The following is a 21,453-nucleotide window of genomic DNA, read 5'->3' on the forward strand; positions in this document are numbered from 1 at the left end:
TCACATGAATAAGTATCTAACAGATATGGAAAATGCAGTTTAAAGCATTTCATTGTAGGTGTTTAACATAACTTTAGGCAGCAACCATTTAATTTTTTTTTGGGGGGAGGGGGGGGGGGGGGGGGGGGCTATTGATTTTTATTTTTTTCGCGACAAGTCGAAAATATTTTTTTCAATTCAATTTTAGCATTACATATATTGGCAGCTAGGGGTGAATCAACCAAATTTTTCTTCTCAGAATCAAAAACAAATTATTTTTTTCTCCAAACACTGGAAACACACTTTTTTCAAAAAAATCCATAAATTTTACCCTTTCAAAACCCAGTTTAACATTATTTTCATTTAAAGTTATCATCTCTTATGAAAACTGAGTTTGTGGGGATGAAAAACGTTTACTACGTTTGTTCGTCATTTTGCACGGTTAATATATATAAAAAAAAGTGGTATGCTTGATAATGAAACAACTTTCCACAAGAGACAAAATGACATCACAGAAATTAACAACTAAACGGCCACAGTACGGCCTTCAACAATGAGCAAAGCCCATACTGCATAGTCATGCAGCTATAGAAGGCCCCGAAATGATAAACGTAAAACATTCCTAATTTATGTACAAACAAACGATCGAAAAACTGACATGTATATAACACATTAACAAACGATGCAACCACTGAAATAAAGGCACCTCCTGACTTGGGACAGCCACATATACAGAATGTGCGGCGGGTTTTAACATGTTAACCTGGGACAGTGGCGTAACAGAACAACATAAGAACGAACTATGAAAATCAGTTGTAAAAGGTTTAACTCATCAGATGGGTACAAATATAAATCCATCTACCAGAAAATAGAGTAGACGTGGGCGGCTACTTCTATATCCCAACAACAAAAAGACACTATAAGTACTGATCTGAGAGTACTCGCAATTACTGACAGCTAGTTCAAAGCCACTAACAACTAATAAAAAAACATGCATCTAAGTTTTGCATTTAGGTAAAGATTGAAACAAACTGTGAGTAAAATAGAATGATTTACTATTATTGGATAGTAACGATTGTCCATGAAAAAGGAGTCATTTTCAATGCTCTTCAACTTTGTACTTGTTTGGATGTATAAATATTTTGATATGTGCGTCACTGATGAGTCTTATGTAGACGAAACAAGCATTTGGCGTACTAAATTATAATCCTGGTACCTTTGATAACTACTTGACCTAAATTAATTCTGGTTAAGGTACATTAAGATACAAAATATAATCAACTACAAGTCATAGAAGAATAATATCTTTTAGATCGCACTTCTTTGATAACAATGGATCTCGAAAAAAAGATTCAAATTTGTGTTTAGGTCCAGATGATAGCAACAACACAAAAAAGAGGAATGCTATTTGTTGCTGAGCACTTCTTTGATTTTATTTAAAGTCCACACAATTTATTTTGTAACGGAAGCTGGAAGATGGCAAAAAATAGAAAGAGAAAACAGAAAATGTGTGTTATGTAATTCAGATGCCATTGGTGATGAATACCATTACATTTTTAATTGTTCAGCTTTTGATAACTGTAGAAAACAATGTATTGCATTTTACTATAGAAATAGCCCAAATACATTGAAGTTTTATGACTTAATGAATTCAAAAAAATGTTCAGAACTGAACGAACTATGTAAACTTATTAAGGAGATCAATAACAAATTGAATTTTTCTGGGTGAACAATTGTGAATGCCTCTATCTACTTTCGTACATTATTTATTTATGTAATTTTGAAATATGTATAATTATCTCTATACCTTTGTAATTTGGTTTGTGAGAATAAAGATATATAAGCACAAAAAAAAAAAGATACTCATTATTATGTCAATATATAATTGTAACATAATTATATTAATGGAGAACTTCTAGTATTGTTTTACTGTGAATTCTTCTCGTTGTTGTGATTGGCGTTCTAATTCTTCTCACATACAAGCTTGTCTATAGTCTGAGGATTTCTGTTATTTTTGCTACCAATTTTTTCCATATCCCATGTTAGGATCAATCTAAAAGGTTGAAAATTTCATATCTGAATATTTTTTTCGTTATCTGGAAAGTTACTTTTGACGGCGGATCTTGATTGTTTCTGTGGGGCTTCTTTCTCATGGATAGGGATCACTCACGGGGAAAAAAATGGAAAATTGTCGAAACTAATTTGACTTTTATGTATACTAGCATAAAATCGAGAATGGAAATGGGGAATGTATCAAAGAGACAACAACCCGACTACATAGAAAAAACAACGGCAGAAGGTCACCAACAGTTCTTCAATGTAACGAGAAATTCCCGAACCCGGAGGCGTCCTTCAGCTGGCCCATAAACGAATATATATTAGTTCAGTGATAATGAACGCCATACTAATTTCCAAATTGTACACAAGAAACTAAAATTAAAATAATATAAGAAAAACAAAGACCAGAGGCTCCTGACTTGGGACAGGCGCAAAAATGCGGCGTAGTCCGAATTATATTCTTAAAAGAATTTAAATACACAAACTAGTTTTTTTGCACCAAACATTAATAACTGTTTAAATTTGTTTGCTGGGCATTACCGTAATTTACAAATTATGGATTCGGTAATTTCCGCTAAAAAACGATGTTTACCGAATGATCTCATCATACATCAATCTCATCATACAAAAATCTCATCATACAACAAAAAACGTATAATGTTGTGAGCACTTCATATAATATTGTGAGCACGTCATATAATGTTGTGATCACTTCATATAATGTTGTGACCACTGCATATAATGTTTTGAACACTTCATATAATGCTTTGACCACTGCATATAATGTTGGGAGCACTTAATATAATGTTGTGAGCACATAATATAATGTTGTGAGCACTGCATATAATGGTGTGAGCACTTAATATAATGTTGTGAGCCCTTAATATAATGTTGTGAGCACTTAATATAATGGTGTGAGCACTGCATATAATGTTGTGAGCACTTAATATAATGTTGTGAGCACTTAATATAATGATGTGAGCACTGCATATAATGGTGTGAGCACTTAATATAATGTTGTGAGCACTTAATATAATGGTGTGAGCACTGCATATAATGTTGTGAGCACTGCATATAATGTTGTGAGCACTTAATATAATGTTGTGAGCACTTAATATAATGGTGTGAGCACTGCATATAATGCTGATCATTAACATAAGGCAGTCATGGCGTTCCATACAGTCACATGAGAATCAGTTGTAGTGGCTATACTTTCGTTGCTTTCTGTAATATTAGATTCGATTTACAATCGTATGAATTCTTTTGACACAGGCACATTTCTTTAATAAGAGTCACAATATAGACTTCATTAATTTCATTTTGATTTTAAATAGAACGAATAAAAAAATATCGAACGAGGTAAACAAGTTTTATATCCAAATAAATTATAAACTGGAACCAATTAAATAATATTATTTTTAAGCAACGAAATGTTATGACAAATTAATAATAAAGTTAATGCGCTATCTGAATTTTAGATTTAAAAGGCCTAAAGATTAAGTATTTAAATTGGTATTTAATTTTTCAAATTAACAGAAGAGATAAGTAGATTTATAACACATATGAAAATCTTAGCCAGTTTTAATTTAAGAACGTCTTTTGTGAACCTGGAATATTTTTAAATGTTATCTACATGGTTAAACAAACAGAGAATAAGAAACGTAAATATGTCATTCTTGTTTTTAAAGTGTTTTTGTCTGATCTGAAAAGACCACAATTAATCATGTCTAAAGCGTTTTGACAGCGATCTTTCTCCGTTGTATTGGTGCACTTTGTTAAAGAGGGATATTTTTTTCAGCTAATTGTTTGATTTCGATTTTACTTCACTTTTAATCCTAACCTGAATACAATGTAATTATTTTGAGGTCGGTAAATGAAGCATTCGATTTTCATGGCCATTCATTCTACATGTAAACATATAGCTAAATACACCGCGTTTGAAAATTCAATTGAAAATTCAATGTGAACATCAATCAATTATCTGGATCTGACTACAGGTTGTTCTTTCTAAGATCTGTCCGAGTAAATTTTGTCAATAAATCAATCGGACAAAAGAAACAAGTACCATCTTATCAAAGGAACAGAGGTCAACTGTATAATCTGGTTATCAGACAATGAACTTTCAATGCTATTTATGGATGCAGTGCAACTGTTTCCAGATACGTGTTGACCCGCGAAATTTGATAGAAAAAGATAAAGATTCTTCCTTTAATGAAGATCCTAACGATTGTTTGCCTCCCTGTCCCTTTATTTGAACTGGATTTGCTAATATTCGTTGCTATTGCCGCAAAATGCGATTTATAGAGATTAAAATCTGGCGGTGGCGACGGTGTATATAAAAAAAGAAGGTATAGTATGATTGCAAATGAGACAACTCTCCACAAGAGACTAACTGACACAGAAATTACTAACTATAGATCACCGTACGGTCTTCAACAATGAGCAAAGCCCATATCACATAGTCAGCTATAAAAGTCCCCGAAATGACAAAAGTAAAACCATTCTAACGGCCTTATTTATATAAAAAAAAAAAAAAAAAACGAAAAACAAATATGTTACACTTAAACAAACGACAACCACTGAATTACAGGCTACTGACTGGGGACAGGCACATACATAAATAATGTGGCGGGGTTAAACATGTTACCGGGATCCCAACCCTCCCCCTAATCTGGGACAGTGGTATAATAGTAACATAAGAACGAAGACACGTTCGATATTTACAATTTACGCTATGGCAAAAAAAAATGATGTCTTTCGTACCAAATTTGTTTTATTTGTTAATGGGAATAGGGGTGTTTTTCACAACAATTTATCATTTTTTCCAATTTTAAAAAGGCAATTGCAAATTGGTTGATATAAAAATATGAAGATGTGGTATTATTGTCATATGAGACAGCTCTCCATAAGAGACCAAATACGCAGAAATTACACATCTATAATAGATCACAGTATGTATACGTAGGACTCTAAAGTGCGATGTATTCTCTAAAACGCAATAGTCACGATTAAGCGCGATGGCCTACGCTAAAGTGCGATAATTTGATACTTTAGGGTCCTACATATACGATCTCCAATAATGAGGAAAACCCATACCGCATAGTCAGCGATGAAAGGACCCGAAATGACAAATATTAAACATATCAAATGAGAAAGAGAACGGCCTTTTTAATGTACAAAATAATGATATACAACAATACACGACAACCACTGAATTAAATGCTCCTGACTTGGGGGAAATACATAGATATAAGAAGATGTGGTATAAGTGCCAATAAGACCACTCTCCATCCAAGTCACAATTTATAAATGTAAACTATTATAGGTCAAAGTACGGTCTTCAATATACGGAGCCTTGGCTCACACCGCACAGCAACTTATAAAGTGTTCCCAAAAACTACTAGTGTAAAACCATTCAAACGGGAAAACAGACTACCCACTTTTCCGGTTAAAATCACAAGTAAGGTATCCGTACCCATATGTCAAACTATGGTAGTGCATTGTAACTTGATGAAAAGTAGGCGAGGATACTTATCTAGTTCTCGGTCAACGGTTGAACCAGGTGCCTGAATCCGCACTCTGCGCTCCTCCCTAAAAGAATTAAATGAATTAGGATAAAATTTACATTCAATTTAGCTTCAAAAATTAGGTCCTACAATTCCTAATTCTCATGATCAACCCCCATCCCAGCCACCCTAATATCTACGCATGTATACCACATGTTTTAAGGACTCTTTTAGAAAGTGAAATAGTAACAGCAAATTTCAACAGAGTCTCCACTCTAGTGCGACATGCAGCCACTCATTGGTACTGCTAGTATTAAACATTCACTTCAATACTTCAACAGCTCAGTAGCACTATTCGTTCTGCCACTTAGTTTAGTCAGCTATGCCACTGTTCGTCTCATGCCACTTAGTCTAGTCATCTGTGACACTGTTCGTCTCGTGCCACTTAGTCTAGTCAGCTGTGCCACTATTCGTTCTCCCACCTAGTTTAGTCAGCTATGTCACTGTTCGTCTCATGCCACTTAGTCTAGTCAGCTGTGCCACTGTTCGTCTCGTGCCACTTAGTCTAGTCAGTTGTGCCACTGTTCGATATGCCACTTAGTCTAGTCGGCCGTGCCACTGTTCGTCTCATGCCACTTAGTCAAGTCAGCTGTGCCACTGTTCGTCTCTCCGTCAGTCGTCGCTCCACAAATAAAATATAATGTATCTCCGTACAATATAATAGTTAAACTTAAAATTGACAATAAACTTTGAAATTTAAATAAAGTGTGTAAATACTTAATACAGTATCTCACATTATCTGCTTTATTTTTGTCATTTAAACAAATTTAATTATTGTAGCTGATGACAATTACAAATCATGAACAATTACAACGAATATATGCATATGCAAAAACTACAACCTATGCCAAGATTTGAAAAAAATATATTCAACATCTGCCAGCAAATCAAATATAATAGGTGTTGTTAAACCATTCAATTTACACCTAATGATAGATAAAATACAATTAGTATTTTGAATGATGTGTGACGGGATTGCTTCCCTTAGAACATGTCGTAGATACTTTAGTCAGCCGTAAGCGGTTAAGCTAAGGACGTACCTCTTTAGCTCAGTCGGTTAACGTGCTGCCTTGTAACACAGAGGTCCTGGTTGTAGTCCCGGTGGAGACAAAGATGATTTTGTATATAGAATCATGGCTCTCCGGTTACAAATGTAAATATTACTCCTATACACAAGAGTGCCCACACTTAAATGTCTCACCTTCTTAACTTATCATTGATTTTATGTTGGTAGTCCCAGTCTATGGAAGAAGCGATTCGATAAAAGCTTTTCTTATATCAACGAGCGATATTGTCTTATATCAACGAGTTGCATAGTGGGAAATTTCAGACGAATGTTAGCATTTGTACGAAGAAAGGCAGATTTCTCGGAATAAAGTAATGACTCTTTTCTTAAAACAGGCTGACATTTAACATGACATACGTCTGGTGTATAATTTTCATGAGTTATTTTTTGTAATAACAAGCAAGGTGTATTTAAACGAGAAAATTGAATTATTGAATTAATGAAACATAAATGCACGATTTATCATTTGTAGATGTACATGCACATTCTATAAATATCATGTAGCAAATTCAGTGGAATGCAATTGAGATGAATTCAATTGTTTGCTACGCCAAAATCACCTATAAGGGAGCCACCATTTAATTTTTATGGGGGGGGGCTAGGATGAAATTTGAAAAAAATAGGCAGGACAGGAGTTTTGAGTAAAAAAAAGGCAGGATGAGACGCTTGCAAAAAAAAAAAGTCAGGACGACAATTTAGGTAAAAAAAAGTCAGGATAAACTAAAAAAAAAAAAGGCAGGACCGAACAGAGTGAAAAATAAAAAGGCAGGACAGAGATTACAGCTAAAAAAAAAATGCAGGAAAAACAGTGTAGCTGTGGCCATTGATTGACGACCTTAATTAATCCCATTGACTTGGGCAGATTAGGTGAACGTTTGTCTGTAACGACCGCCGCTCACTATGTACTTGTTAAAGACACTTAAACTGTGGGGTCACAAAAGGTTCTCAACACCTAAATAAAGTAATTAGAAAAAAACTAATCAGGAATAACACGATGTTTTGATTTGTATCAATAATATAAATCAAAACATAAAGTTATTCCTGAATAATTTTTCAAATTATTTTAATATTAAAGGTGTTAAGAACCTTTGGTGACCCACAGCTTAAATTCTATAATAAGTAAGTAGTGAGCAGTGGTCGTTACAGACAAACGTTCACCTAATCTGCCCCAGTCAATGGGATAATTTAAGGTTGTCAATCAATGACCACAGCTACACTGTTTTGAATATGATTCTATTTACAACGATGCGTGAACAAAACAGACATAATAGGTAAAATTGTCAAAATATGGGTACAACAGTCTAATATTAATAGTAATCGGTACTAATATTGATATAACAAAAACACCGCTATGATATTTTAAAAGTATCGCATTGATATTTTAAAAGTATCGCATTGTTTATATATGTATATAAGAAAAACACAGCACTTCAAATTTTACACTGACATAAACTTAAGCTTCTAACTAACTTCTGCATGTATATTTAGACTCAATTGTTGTTTATATTTGAACAATAAGTTTTAAAATTAGTATTTTCTTAATTTTTCGTTGCCGAAAACAACATTTTCCGCATGGAATGTCTGCATATTTACAATTGATATTAGACAATATCGCTATGTGATATAAGAAAAGTTTTTTTATCGATACGCTTCTTCCATAGACTGAGTCCTAAATATAAAGCTTTTCAAAACAAGTATCGCACAAGCATTAGCCTTTCAAAAAGGGCTAGTCGACTCTTAGCTGAGGAAAATGGAAAGTGCTCTCGCTTTGTAGATTAATTCATTTACTAGAATAGCCATGTGCATCAATCAACAAATTTTACCACACACGTGAGGTCACACGTTATGAAGTAGTATATATCATTTAACGTTGTTGTTTACGAAACTCCAGAAGATTCGACTATTCATAGATAAAAGTTACCTGTGTACCAATATCGTGAATATGCATGATTAATGACCAGGCAAAATCTAATTGCTAAAATAGAGAGGACAAATCCGATACTCTACGGGATTGAAGGACATTTACTAGGTTTGGATTGTCCTAACCAATCAATAAACTTTGATTATTCACGTCTCGTAATATCTTCCAATCAGTTAGCATAAAAAATTCACGCACTAACTGTCCATCGTTCAATTCTTAATATCGGCCCTGGCTCCTAGGAGTCGATAACTAGGAGTCGATAATAAACTTATTATAACCTGATGCAAGAAAATGAGGTCAAGTTCAGATGAAACCATACAAGAAATACATGTTCAACTTACACTCATTCAATACACCAAATAATGTTGACATATTGCTTATAGCTTCTAACAAACAGACTTAACCAAGAAAACTAAACATTGACCAATTGCCAGATGATACTTGCCAGACATGCAGACATATTGATCTTACAATTCTTCCATACAACAAATTTAGATGACCTATTGCTCACAGAAACAGACCAAAACACAAAAACTTAACATTGAGCAATGAACCGTAAAAATGAAATCACGGTCAAATATAACCTGCGAGACTGACAGATGTCCATACACCAAATATAGTTGACCTGTTGCAACTTTGACCACTGAACCATGTAATTAGTTGAAGGTCAGATGACACCTGCCAGTTGGACATGCACATCTTACAATTATTACATACATCAAATATAGTTGACCTATTGTATCTAATATATTGGCTTAACCACGAAAACTCACCTTGTTCACTGATCCATGAAAAGAGGTCAAGGTCAAATGAAAACTGTCTGGCGGGTATGAAGACTAAATATAGTTTACAAAAAAATTACAAAAAATCTTAACTTTTTTTTAAGTTGTCACTGAGCCATGAAAATGAGGTCATAGACAATGGACATATGACAGACGGAAACTTCGTAACATAAGGCATCTATATTCGAAGCATGAAGCATACGGTCCGATCTCAACTTTTTAAAATATAAAGCTTTTATGAAGTAAGATGACACCGCCTCCGGACAAAATTCCTATGATGAGCTTTCTGCGACGACAAAAAATTGAGAGATTTCCACTGCAAACTTTAACAAGAATAAACTAAAAACACATATATGTGACAATTAAAATTTAAGTGTATGAGAGAGAGTGTGTGCATGCATGCGTTAGTTATCTTAAACACCCATTTGTCTTTTCTTGATTGCTGAAGAGGTATACTAGTATAACTTTTTAAAGGCCAAATGTACCCTGCACAGTTCTCTTTGTGGACTTGAAAGTCATTGAAAGACAGTGGTTATAGACTGACGATGTAGACTACCAAAGAGAGTCTCTCAACTTGATCGATTAGTTTTCCTTGACATTGGGCTAGCCTATACAGAAGTAAGATTTATTACAGAGTCCTATATTTATTATAGTTTGTAAATTATTTTCGTTTATGACCCAGTAGGTTGATCAAAGGTATTTTATGGTTTTCATGGGTACATAAATTTTCTAATGTCCTAACTAACTTGAAATTAGACCGAGGAAAAGTATGTCAGGAGTTTCCATCTATTGAATAATTATAATACAGTGAAACCTATTTAAACCGAACCTCTTCGGAACTTAATATTTTGATCGGTTATATCAGTTTTAATCAGGTTCACAACGCATACAGTTGGTATGACGGTGCCTAAGAACATGTTTGGTTTATTCAGGTTCTCGGTTTATGCAGGATTCGGTTTAGCCTGGTTTCACTATATATGCCCTAATGTTGCACAAGTGTGAGGTCGACATTAAAGATTTTTCGCACTTGATTGAATTTTCATTAAATACTTTCAGTATATCATCTAACGTTTAGTTGGCAATATTATTTATTATTGTCTATGAGTGATCGAGTTTTCCTTCAATCAATTAAATTAGAAAATTGTTTTTTTTATGTTGAGAATTTTTTTTTTTTTAAATCACTTTATTCACATGCTACCTACATTTTTACTGAACATTAGGTATTTCCATATAAAAAAGGGTATTTCCATATAAAAAAAGGTATTTCCATATAAAAATGAGGATAGGTGGTATGATTGTCAAAGTAACTATTCATCAAAGTTCAGATGGTGTGGAATTATAGGCATTTGTAGGCCACCGAACAGCCTTCAACAATAAGAAAACACAATAACTTATAGTTGGCTGTAAATAGCCCAGACATAAAAAATGTCAAAATTTTCAAACGAAATAGCTGATCACTGAATGACCGGCCTAGGTTCCGGACTTGGGGCAGGCACGTACATAATGTGGCGGAGTGAAACGTGTTCCCTTTTAATTTAAACCAAAGATTGTATGCTATATCACTGCACTAGTATCCAAAATTACAAACATGTCTTTACAAACAACGTTATGGCAATGGCTCCTCTAGATGCAAAGAAAAGACTCCTATTTATCAACATTCATTTTATCAACAAGTAAAACCTGGCTTCAAAGTTACGATGAAGCTGTCGTCTCTATGGGGGCATAATGAATCATATTCCACAAAGAACAATGCACACATTTGTTAGGTTTCCTACAATCCTGGAGTCGATTTCACCAAAAAACTTACGACTAAGATTGATCGTAAGTATACTGATTTGTTCATAATTTAAGACAAATCTTAGTCGTTAAGTTTTTTTGTGAAACCGACTCCAAGTCTGTATCCTCGAGCAAAAAACTATGATATCTCTACCGGTTACATATAATAGATCCAACCACTGCAAAAAGTGTGTTACTTTATTTCTCCATTCGAGACAGTTCAATTTTTATTAAAATTTAAAGAGCGAGGCTTGTCAAGCTTTTTGAATAATTAAATTTTAATAGTTGAAAGTTTTACTGAAGTAATTATTGAAATATAAGAATATAGATCTGATCCTCGTCGTCCTTATAAGTGTAACATGGACATATATATGTATTTAACCATAATTGGAAATAAAATATTTGTCTTCTAAATTCTATACACTAAACAAAACATAAGAAGACTGAGCAACGATCATTCAAACAAGTACGAACTTCAATGTTTTAGAAAACTTGTGTTACTCATGACATGTAAAAATCCTTTATAATTAACGAAAGAGAAAAAGAAGGCGAGTTCTAGATCTAAAATGTTTAGAAAATCAGATATATTAAAGGACGAGGTTGAAGGTCATACGCAGAGCATTACGTGATCCACAGAAACAAGAAACATGTGCATTTGAAAGTTGTTCAATATACCAAGACATAATCAGATTAATCAAAGTTCAATGGTATTTTTAAACGTATAGCGTAGAATATGTATTTCTATGTTTAGAATAAAAAGCGCACTATACAAAGAGAGATAACTCAAGAAAAAAAACCATGTACCATGTAAAACCCACAACGACCTAGCAAGTTACATTACAAGTGAGTTGTTTACCATTTTTTTTTTTTTTTTGTATTATAATTGTGTTTGATAAATACCTTCAAATCTGATATTCAACATGCATTACTGAAGAAACTAAACGTAGAACAACAGTTGTGTGTTGTTTTTTTTTCACAAATTTGATTGTGGCTTCTTATATAGTGTATACATGCAGTACATTATGCTAATTTTGTATATTTTACAATTACATTACTCTCTTTCAACACAACTGGAAAACGACTTTAACTACAGTAACACTACACAACTGTCCAAATTGAAGAGAGCTCATCTTTTAATAAAGTGACGATATCTTACTTCCCTTTTTTTTATAGTTCAGTGACAAATGGTTCACTGTCAAGATAAACACAAATTTAAAAAAAATACTTCTTATATAGCTAGATTCTGCAAAGTGGATAGAAGCGGTATAAGCTCTCTAATACATATAGAGAAAAGAAATCATTTTTAACTTACATAATAAATTTAGAATATTATTGACGTTTGATAAATATTTTAATGCAAATTATGTCACTGTATATATTAAAGTGTGCACTATAATGTCATTACGCTAGTGTCGTGCAATACAAAACAGAATATTTATAAAGATAATACTCATAGATGCAAGAATGCGTAATTTCCATTTGATTTCCGTTCCATGGAATGAAAAACACTGGATATGCATCATCAATATTAATTTACAATATAGATCCAAACAAGTAACAAAGAACGTGAAAAAAACTCGATGCATTTGCAACAACAATTAATTTTACGCCCTCTTTGCAAGTAAATAGTACTAAATACTATAAAAATCAGTTGGAATGGGCTTTGTCGTAGATGCGTGACTTATTTTATTAGTTGTTATTGGCATTAAACTAGCTACATTGTATCAGTAACTGACTGAGAGTACTCTCAGTTCTGTACTTGGTGTCTTTTGTTGTGGGGATGAATAAGTACCCGTCCATGCACAGTTGTCAGTAACTGACTACGAGTACTCTCAGTTCCGTACTTAGTGTCTCTTGTTGTCGGGATGTATAAGTACCCGTCCATGCAAACCTGTCAGTAACTGGCTGCGAGTACTCTCAGTTCTGTACTTAGTGCCTTTTGTTGTGGGGATGTATAAGTACCGTCCACAGCTGTCAGTAACTGACTGCGAGTACTCTCAGTTCTGTACTTAGTGTCTTTTGTTGTTGGGATGTATAAGTACCCGTCCATGCACAGCTGTCAGTAACTGACTGCGAGTACTCTCAGTTCTGTACTTAGTGCCTTTTGTTGTGGGGATGTATAAGTACCCGTCCACGTCACTGTGTTTCTGTTAGATGTATAGTTATAGCTAGGATTTTTATTTTTTGTTCTTACTGTTACAACACTGTCCCGAGTTAGGGTATGGTTGGTGCCTTTAAACAAGTTCAACCCCGCTACATTCTTTACGTGCCTGTCCAAAGTAAGTAGACTGTAATTCAGTGGTAATAGTTTGTTTTTTTGTAACATATTTGTTTTTCGTTCATTATTTTGTACATAAATCTATGTTACATGTAGTTTTCTTGTTTGAGTTGTTTTACATTTGTCATTTCGGGACTTTGAATATGCGGTATGGGTTTTGCTTATTATTGTAGGCCGTATGGTGACCTATTATTGGTTTTTCATTTCTGTATCATTTGGTCTCTTGTGCCTTGAGAGTTGTCTCAGTTGAAATCAAACCACATTTTTTTACATTAACACAGATCGATAAAAAGCACAAACAACTAACAAAAACACAAAAGACGCAATGTACAGATCTGAGAGTAGTACTCGCAGTTACTGAAACCTAGTTTAAGCCAATTTCTAAAAAAAAAAACACACACAAAAGAAGATTGTGTCTGAAAACACGCATATCACCTCTCAAGGTGGTACCCAAGTTCACCTTGACTGAAATTAATATGGCTCGTTTAATTTTCATAAAACTTTGTCAAAATATTTACTTTAACCCTTTGAACAAAAAAAGATAAGAATTTCAAAAAACTTGCACCAAGCGTAATGAGTAAACAAAAGGTATAGGATGAGACACTTTGCAAAATAAAATGCAGGATCACAATTTATGTAAAAGTAAATCAGGATAAAAAAAAAAGCAGGACCGAATACAGTGAAAAATAGAAAAAGCATAAAAGAGATTGCAACGAAAAAACAAATGCAGGACAATTTTTTTTCTATAAGATAAGAATTTTATTAATCCAATCAAGAACCCATAAAAGGCACCATTTTAAAACAATATTATGCAGAATATGATTGGAAAAAGCAAAAACAGAAAACTAATACCATACTATAACGTTATGGACAGGATCAGAGCATATCCTAGCACCCCTCCACCCATAAAAATCAAATGGTAGCTCCCAAAAAATGTAAAGCTTTACGTAATCTATTAAAAAAAATATTAGCATTATAAAAACTCTTCTGAATGCAAGTTTGTTTATGCTCAGTTGTTTCACAGAACAATGACATTTTCCTTTAGCCTCTATGTATGTTTCGTCTGGTGAATTCAATTACCGACTCGACCATTTGCTTTATTCAATGTCTTAGTTTTCATGCAATTATAGACACTTGGTCATTATGTTTTCTGGTCTGTGGCTCCGTTCGTCCGTCCATCCGTCCGTCCGTCTGTGGTTCCGTTCGTCCGTCCAGGTTAAAGTTTTTGGTCAAGGTAGTTTTTGATGAAGCTGAAGTCCAATCAACTTGAAACTTAGTACACTTGTTGCTTATGAGATGATCTTTCTAATTTTTAAGCCAAATTAGACTTTTGACCCCAATTTCACGGTCCACTGAACATAGAAAATGAAAGTGGGAGTTTCAGGTTAAAGTTTTTGGTCAAGGTAGTTTTTGATGAAGCTGACAGAAGTCCAATCAAGTTGAAACTTAGTACACTTGTTGCTTATGATATGATCTTTCTAATTTTAATGCCAAATTAGATAATTACCCAATTTCACGGTCCATGGAACATGGAAAAGGATAGTGCGAGTGGGGCATCCGTGTACTTTGGACACATTCTTGTTTTTTCTCTCACTGCATTCGATAAAAACTACAATCGTACGTCAGATATTTGTCAACTTTATTTGTGTTTCCATGACATAGAGATATAACATATTTATTTTGGTCTAAACTAAATGGTATGGTATGTATATATCCATATCTCCATCGAACACATACAATTAGTGTTAATAGACATAAGAAGATGTGGTATCTATTAGTGCCGATGAGACAACTCCACATTCAAGTATAACAATTGATAAAAGGTCAAAGTACGGTCTTCAACACGGATCATTGGCTCACACCGAACAGCAGGCTATAAAGGGTTCTAAAAATTAATAGTGTAAAACCATTCAAACGGGAATTCCAACGGCAAATAGCTTAACTCAATCAAAAGACATATTAACACAAGTGAACATACACTGAACATACACTGAACGAATGAATTTGATCTATATATATATAAGTACGTCTGAGTCAGTGACAACTCTACAACAGATGTATCCATCGGATCGCCATCAATGATGGTGATACATTGCTGTGTACATAATGTATATACAACTCGTCTATATATATATATATATATATATATATATGATACAATGTAAATAAAAAAATCAATAAGATAAGAGATGAATAATTTAACAGTATTATACCACTGTGAAATGTTCATGCTTATGAAAGAAAAGAAAAACCATGAGTCTTGATATTTTTCGTTTTTCTTTGCCAATATAATTTGTACATGACTGGAACAACATTTTGGAATATTTTCGAACTACAGTGATCACACAATAAATACTTGAAGGTGACAATTTTGACTACTTTGGGATTTATCCGAAAACAATATAAGAAGGACATCCTTGTGACAAAAACAACTCATTAAAAGTAAAGCGATCAAATATAATTCTTCGAGTGTAGACTAATTTATTTTGATTAGAGACGACCTTCGATACCAAATTTTACCAAAAAAAGTATATATTTCAATATATTGTCTTCAAATGCGAATATATGCTGATTGCTATTGTAATTTCATTGAACTATGTAAAATTGTGTACAATTAACGCGAGAATATTATAAAATCCCTTATATATGCAAATGATGTCCCTGTGAGTGAGTGTACCTAAAAGAATGTTGGCATGTATTGAGAAAATAAAAATAATATTTAAATTTATAAAACCTCGATTGGTATCACCTGCCTCATATTTAGAATTAAACATGAAGCATAAAGTTTTACATGTGCTGAATTTACCAGAAATATTTGACGCTGGACATTGTGCAAAAATTGTCACAGAAAAATGCAAATGAACATGCATTGTTTTCGATCATAGACTGTAGCTTATTTGAATAATAAATACTAGAGGCTCTAAAGAGCCCGGGGCCGGTAACAAGAAGCATTCTTATGTCTTACGAACGTCTAAAGGGCTTCTTAAGATTTAAGAATGTAACAAGACCCAACCTCAAACCTATCTTAGAATGATTGACAGCCCTTAATGTTTTGAAAAAGTGCATGATTTAAGAACGATTCTTACGTCTATCTTAAAGCGATCTTACTAATTCCGGTAACACAAAATCATTCTTAAATTTTGTTTAGTTATTAAGTGTTCTTAAAACAAACTTAGCAACTTAGGGATGTACCAAGAACAGTTCGCAATAGCTTCACTTGATATTTTTTATAAGAGTGGTCCCGACTACTCTTAGCTGTACATTCACTTGTTAATAATAGAACAAGTTGCTTAAAAAAAGTTAATACGTGAACCTTAGAACTTTTTTATTCTAATTATTAATTAATACTAATTAACATCTGAATAAGAAATTATATATCAGTGTTTTCTTGGCCATGTGTGTGGAGGAAGGTAGTTTCTCTTTATTGTAAATCATTACAATTTTGACTTCTTGTGTTTGACGTATTAAATAAAAAGCAAGGAGAAATTTGTGACCTTTTTCAATTTTAAACCAAGAGTTCCAAATGGTGAAGTTTAATTCATCACTTCTTAAATGTTACGGAAGCCATTATGAGTTGGTTGACCGTTATGGAATATCCGTTATACAGATGATATCGGATATGATCATTATGTCGTAACTTCAGTCCCATTCCTTTTTCACGAATGTGACCTAATGAATTAGACTATTTACCGGCTTCGTAATATAATGAGCAACACGATTAGAGCCACAATTGGAGCAGGATCTGCTTACCCTTCAACATCATCTGAAATCATCCCCAGTTTTTAGTGGGTTCGTGTTACTGTTATACATATATTTTTGACATGTTTGCCTATTGTGTCTGTTTTGTTCACGTATCGTTATCAATATAATGGAATTTGATAAGTGAAATGTTCAACTCTTTAAACCAGTTCCATGCAATCCAACATTTTTTACACTTTGAAAATGCCTGTAATAAGTCAGGAATATGACAAGTGTCGTCCATTCGTTTGATGTGTCTTACCATTTGATTTTGCCATTTGGTTAGGGACTTTCCGTTTTGAATTTCCTTGGAGCTCAGTATTTTTTTAATTGTCTTTTCAGTAAGAATGCATTTGTCAAAATGTGAGAAAAAAAAATATTGTTTAAAGTGAAAAAATATAGGAAGATGTGGTATGAGTGCCAATGAGACAACTCTCCGTCTAAATAACAATTTATAAAAGTAAACCATTAAAGTAGTGATTTGACCGAAATTAAAGTGGGTATGAAAAGTTAGCCTACGGCAATTTTACAAGATTTAAATCCTACCATTGGCCTGATGAATAAAAGGGCTCTCAAAAGAAAAAGCACTGATGGATTGTCCTGAGACAAGCATATTTTTATTAAAATAATAATTGTCTATAAGCAGTTAAATTGATTTCATGTTTGAAGCGGTGCAAATTTTTTAATTCAATTTGTCTTTTATCAAAAAAGGGGAAGAATAATGGTGGTCTGAGGCCAGTATTGTTTTCCTTAGGTTAAATGGGTTGTTGATTGTTATGCGAATTTTATCGTTCATTAAAACGTTTTTATGATTCATTTAAGATGATTTTAATTTCTTTCCGAGGAATCAAAAACGGAGACGCCAGAAAATTATTAAGAACTCGTAACTTGAAAACTATTACGATGCAACTTAAGGGGGAAATAAGACCGATCTACGAACGACCTGAGGGAGCTTTGATTTACACTCTTCCCCTTAATTCAATACTTACGACCTCTCTTAAACAAATTTCTTGTTACCGGCCCCTGTGTCGCTCACCTTGGTCTATGTGAATATTAAACAAAGGAAGCAGATGGATTCATGACAAAATTGTGTTTTGGTGATGGTGATGTGTTTGTACGTCTTACTTTACTGAACAGTCTTGCTGCTTACAGTTATCTCTATCTATAATGAACTTTGCCCAGTAGTTTCAGTGGAAAATGTTAGTAAAAATTTACAAATTTTATAAAAATTGTTAAAAATTGACTATAAAGGACAATAACTCCTTAGGGGGTCAATTGACCATTTCATTCATGTTGACTTATTTGTAAATCTTACTTTGCTGTACATTATTGCTGTTTAAAGTTTATCTCTATCTATAATAATATTCAAGATAATAACCCAAAACAGTAAAATTTCCTTAAAATTACCAATTTAGGGGCAGCAACCCAACAACGGGTTGTCCGATTCATCTGAAAATTTCAGGGCAGATAGATGTTGACCTGATAAACAATTTTACCCATGTCAGATTTGCTCTAAATGCTTTGGTTTTTGAGTTGTAAGCCAAAACCTGCATTTTACCCCTATGTTCTATTTTTAGCCATGGCGGCCATCTTGGTTGGATGGCCGGGTCACCGGACATATTTTTAAAACAAGATACCCCAAAGATGATTGTGGCCAAGTTTGGATTAATTTGGTCCAGTAGTTTCAGAGGAGAAGATTTTTGTAAAAGATTACTAAGATTTACGAAAAATGGTTAAAAATTGACTATAAAGGGCAATAACTCCTAAAGGGGTCAACTGACAATTTCGGTCATGTTAACTTATTTGTAAATCTAACTTTGCTGAACATTATTGCTGTAAACAGTTTATCTCTATCTATAATAATATTCAAGATAATAACCAAAAACAGTAAAATTTATTTAAAATTACCAATTTAGGGGCAGCAACCCAACAACGCAGCAACCCAACAACGGGTTGTCCGATTCATCTGAAAATTTCAGGGCAGATAGATCTTTGACCTGATAAACAATTTAACCCAATGTCAGATTTGCTCTAAATGCTTTGGTTTTTGAGTTATAAGCCAAAAACTGCATTTTACCCCTATGTTCTATTTTTAGCCATGGCGGCCATCTTGGTTGGATGGCCGGGTCACCGGACACATTTTTTAAACTAGATATCCCAAAGATGATTGTGGCCAAGTTTGGATTAATTTGGCCCAGTAGTTTTAGAGGAGAAGATTTTTGTAAAAGATTACTAAGATTTACGAAAAATGGTTAAAAATTGACTATAAAGGGCAATAACTCCTAAAGGGGTCAACTGACCATTTCGGTCACGTTGACTTATTTGTAAATCTTACTTTGCTGAACATTATTGCTGTTACAGTTTATCTCTATCTATAATAATATTCAAGATAATAACCAGAAACAGTAAAATTTCCTTAAAATTGTCAATTCAGGGGCAGCAACCTATCAACGGGTTGTCCGATTCATCTGAAAATTTCAGGGCAGATAGATCTTGACCTGATAAATAATTTTACCCCATGTCAGATTTGCTCTAAATGCTTTGGTTTTTGAACTTATAAGCCAAAAACTGCATTTTACCCCTATGTTCTATTTTTAGCCATTGTGGCCATCCGGGTCACGCCACACATTTTTTAAACTAGATACCCCAATGGTGATTGTGGCCAAGTTTAGTTTAATTTGGCCCAGTAGTTTCAGAGGAGAAGATTTTTGTAAAAGTTAACGACGACGGACGACGACGACGACGACGGACGACGACGACGACGACGACGGACGACGACGACGACGACGGACGACGGACGCCAAGTGATGAGAAAAGCTCACTTGGCCCTTTGGGCCAGGAGAGCTAATAAAAGGACATGCTGAAGTTCGAAATCAGAACACAAATGGTCCCGGGTTGGAAGGATTGCTGGGGCCTGCAAACAAACATCTGATGAGTTGAGCCTTTTCAACTGACATTTATAGATCGCTCTTATGCTGTAATGTTACACTACTGTCCTATGTTAGGGAAGGGTTGGGATCCCGCTAACATCTTCAACCCCTCCACATTATGTATACGTATGTGCCTGTCCCAAGTCAGGAGCATGTAATTCAGTGGCTGTCGTTTGTTGATGTGTTATATATTTGTTTTTCGTTCATTTTTTGTACTTAAATTAGGCCATAAGTTTTCTCGTTTGAATTGTTTTACATTAATTGTCCTTTTTGGGCCTTTTAAAGCGGACTATGCGGTATGGGCTTTGCTCATTGTTGACTGCCATACGGTGAACTATAGTTGTTAATTTCTGTGTCATTTGATCTGTTGTGTATTGAGAGTTGTCTCATTGGCAATTTGACCACATCTTCTTTTTTATATATATAAAACCCCGCCTCATTCTGTATATATGTGCATGTCCAAATCTATAATTCAGTGGGAGTTGTGTAGTTGTTGCTATGTATTATATATTTGTTTTTCGTTCATTTTTTTGTATACAAATCTCGTTTGAATTGTTTTACTGTGTACATGCGGGGCGCCGAATGGGACTCTTGTGGTTTTGTACAAAATTCAATTCTGTCAAAACAAAATCATTTTTGTCTTACAAAACTACATGTATGTGATACAGACTTGTTTTATGAGAACTTCAATTTTGTGATGACAAAATTCATTTTTGTAGACAAATTTCAATTTTGTCAAAAAAGTATGCAAATATATTACTTATTTGCATACAAAATTCACTTTTGTTACCTGATATGGAAATTAAAACACCAAAGTCAATTTTGTCTCACAAAAGTCGATTTTGTATGCAAATTAGTTCACAGAATCCAAACTAAACTAATTTGCATACAAAATTGACTTTTGTCGCCCAATTTTCAATTAGGTAACAAAAGTCAAGTCTGTGATACAAAAATGAATTTTGTCACGACAAAAGTAACTTTTGTCCACTGAATGATGATTTTGTATGACAAAATTTTAAATTTGTAGTATGCTACAAATTTTGTTAAACTGAACTCATTTTTGTTGAACAAAACTCACTTTTGTCCTTACAAAATTGAATTTCGAGTATAAAACCACAAGAGTCCCATTCGGCGCCCCGTAGTACACACGACATTTGTCTTTTTGGTACCTTTTATAGCGGACTTTGTTGATAGGTTTTGTGCAGTCATTGTTGAAGGCCGTACAATGACATTTACTCGTTAACTTTTATGTCATATGAACTCTGATGAAAAGTTGTGTCAGTCAGTGGCAGTCATACCACATCTTCTAATTTGAATAAAATATGTTTCCGTTAGACAAATTTCCTAGCTATTTCAAAC

At 33.8% G+C, this 21,453-nt stretch overlaps 1 protein-coding gene across 1 annotated transcript in view; it reads left to right on the forward strand.

Annotated features, from left to right (window-relative positions):
- LOC143049787 (arginine kinase-like) overlaps positions 1-21,453 on the forward strand; it is a 196,582-nt gene that overhangs the window by 169,584 nt on the left and 5,545 nt on the right. The gene's annotated exons all lie outside the window — the stretch shown is intronic.

This window comes from Mytilus galloprovincialis, chromosome 10, assembly GCF_965363235.1.
Source record: "Mytilus galloprovincialis chromosome 10, xbMytGall1.hap1.1, whole genome shotgun sequence".
In the NCBI taxonomy this organism is placed as follows: domain Eukaryota; kingdom Metazoa; phylum Mollusca; class Bivalvia; order Mytilida; family Mytilidae; genus Mytilus; species Mytilus galloprovincialis.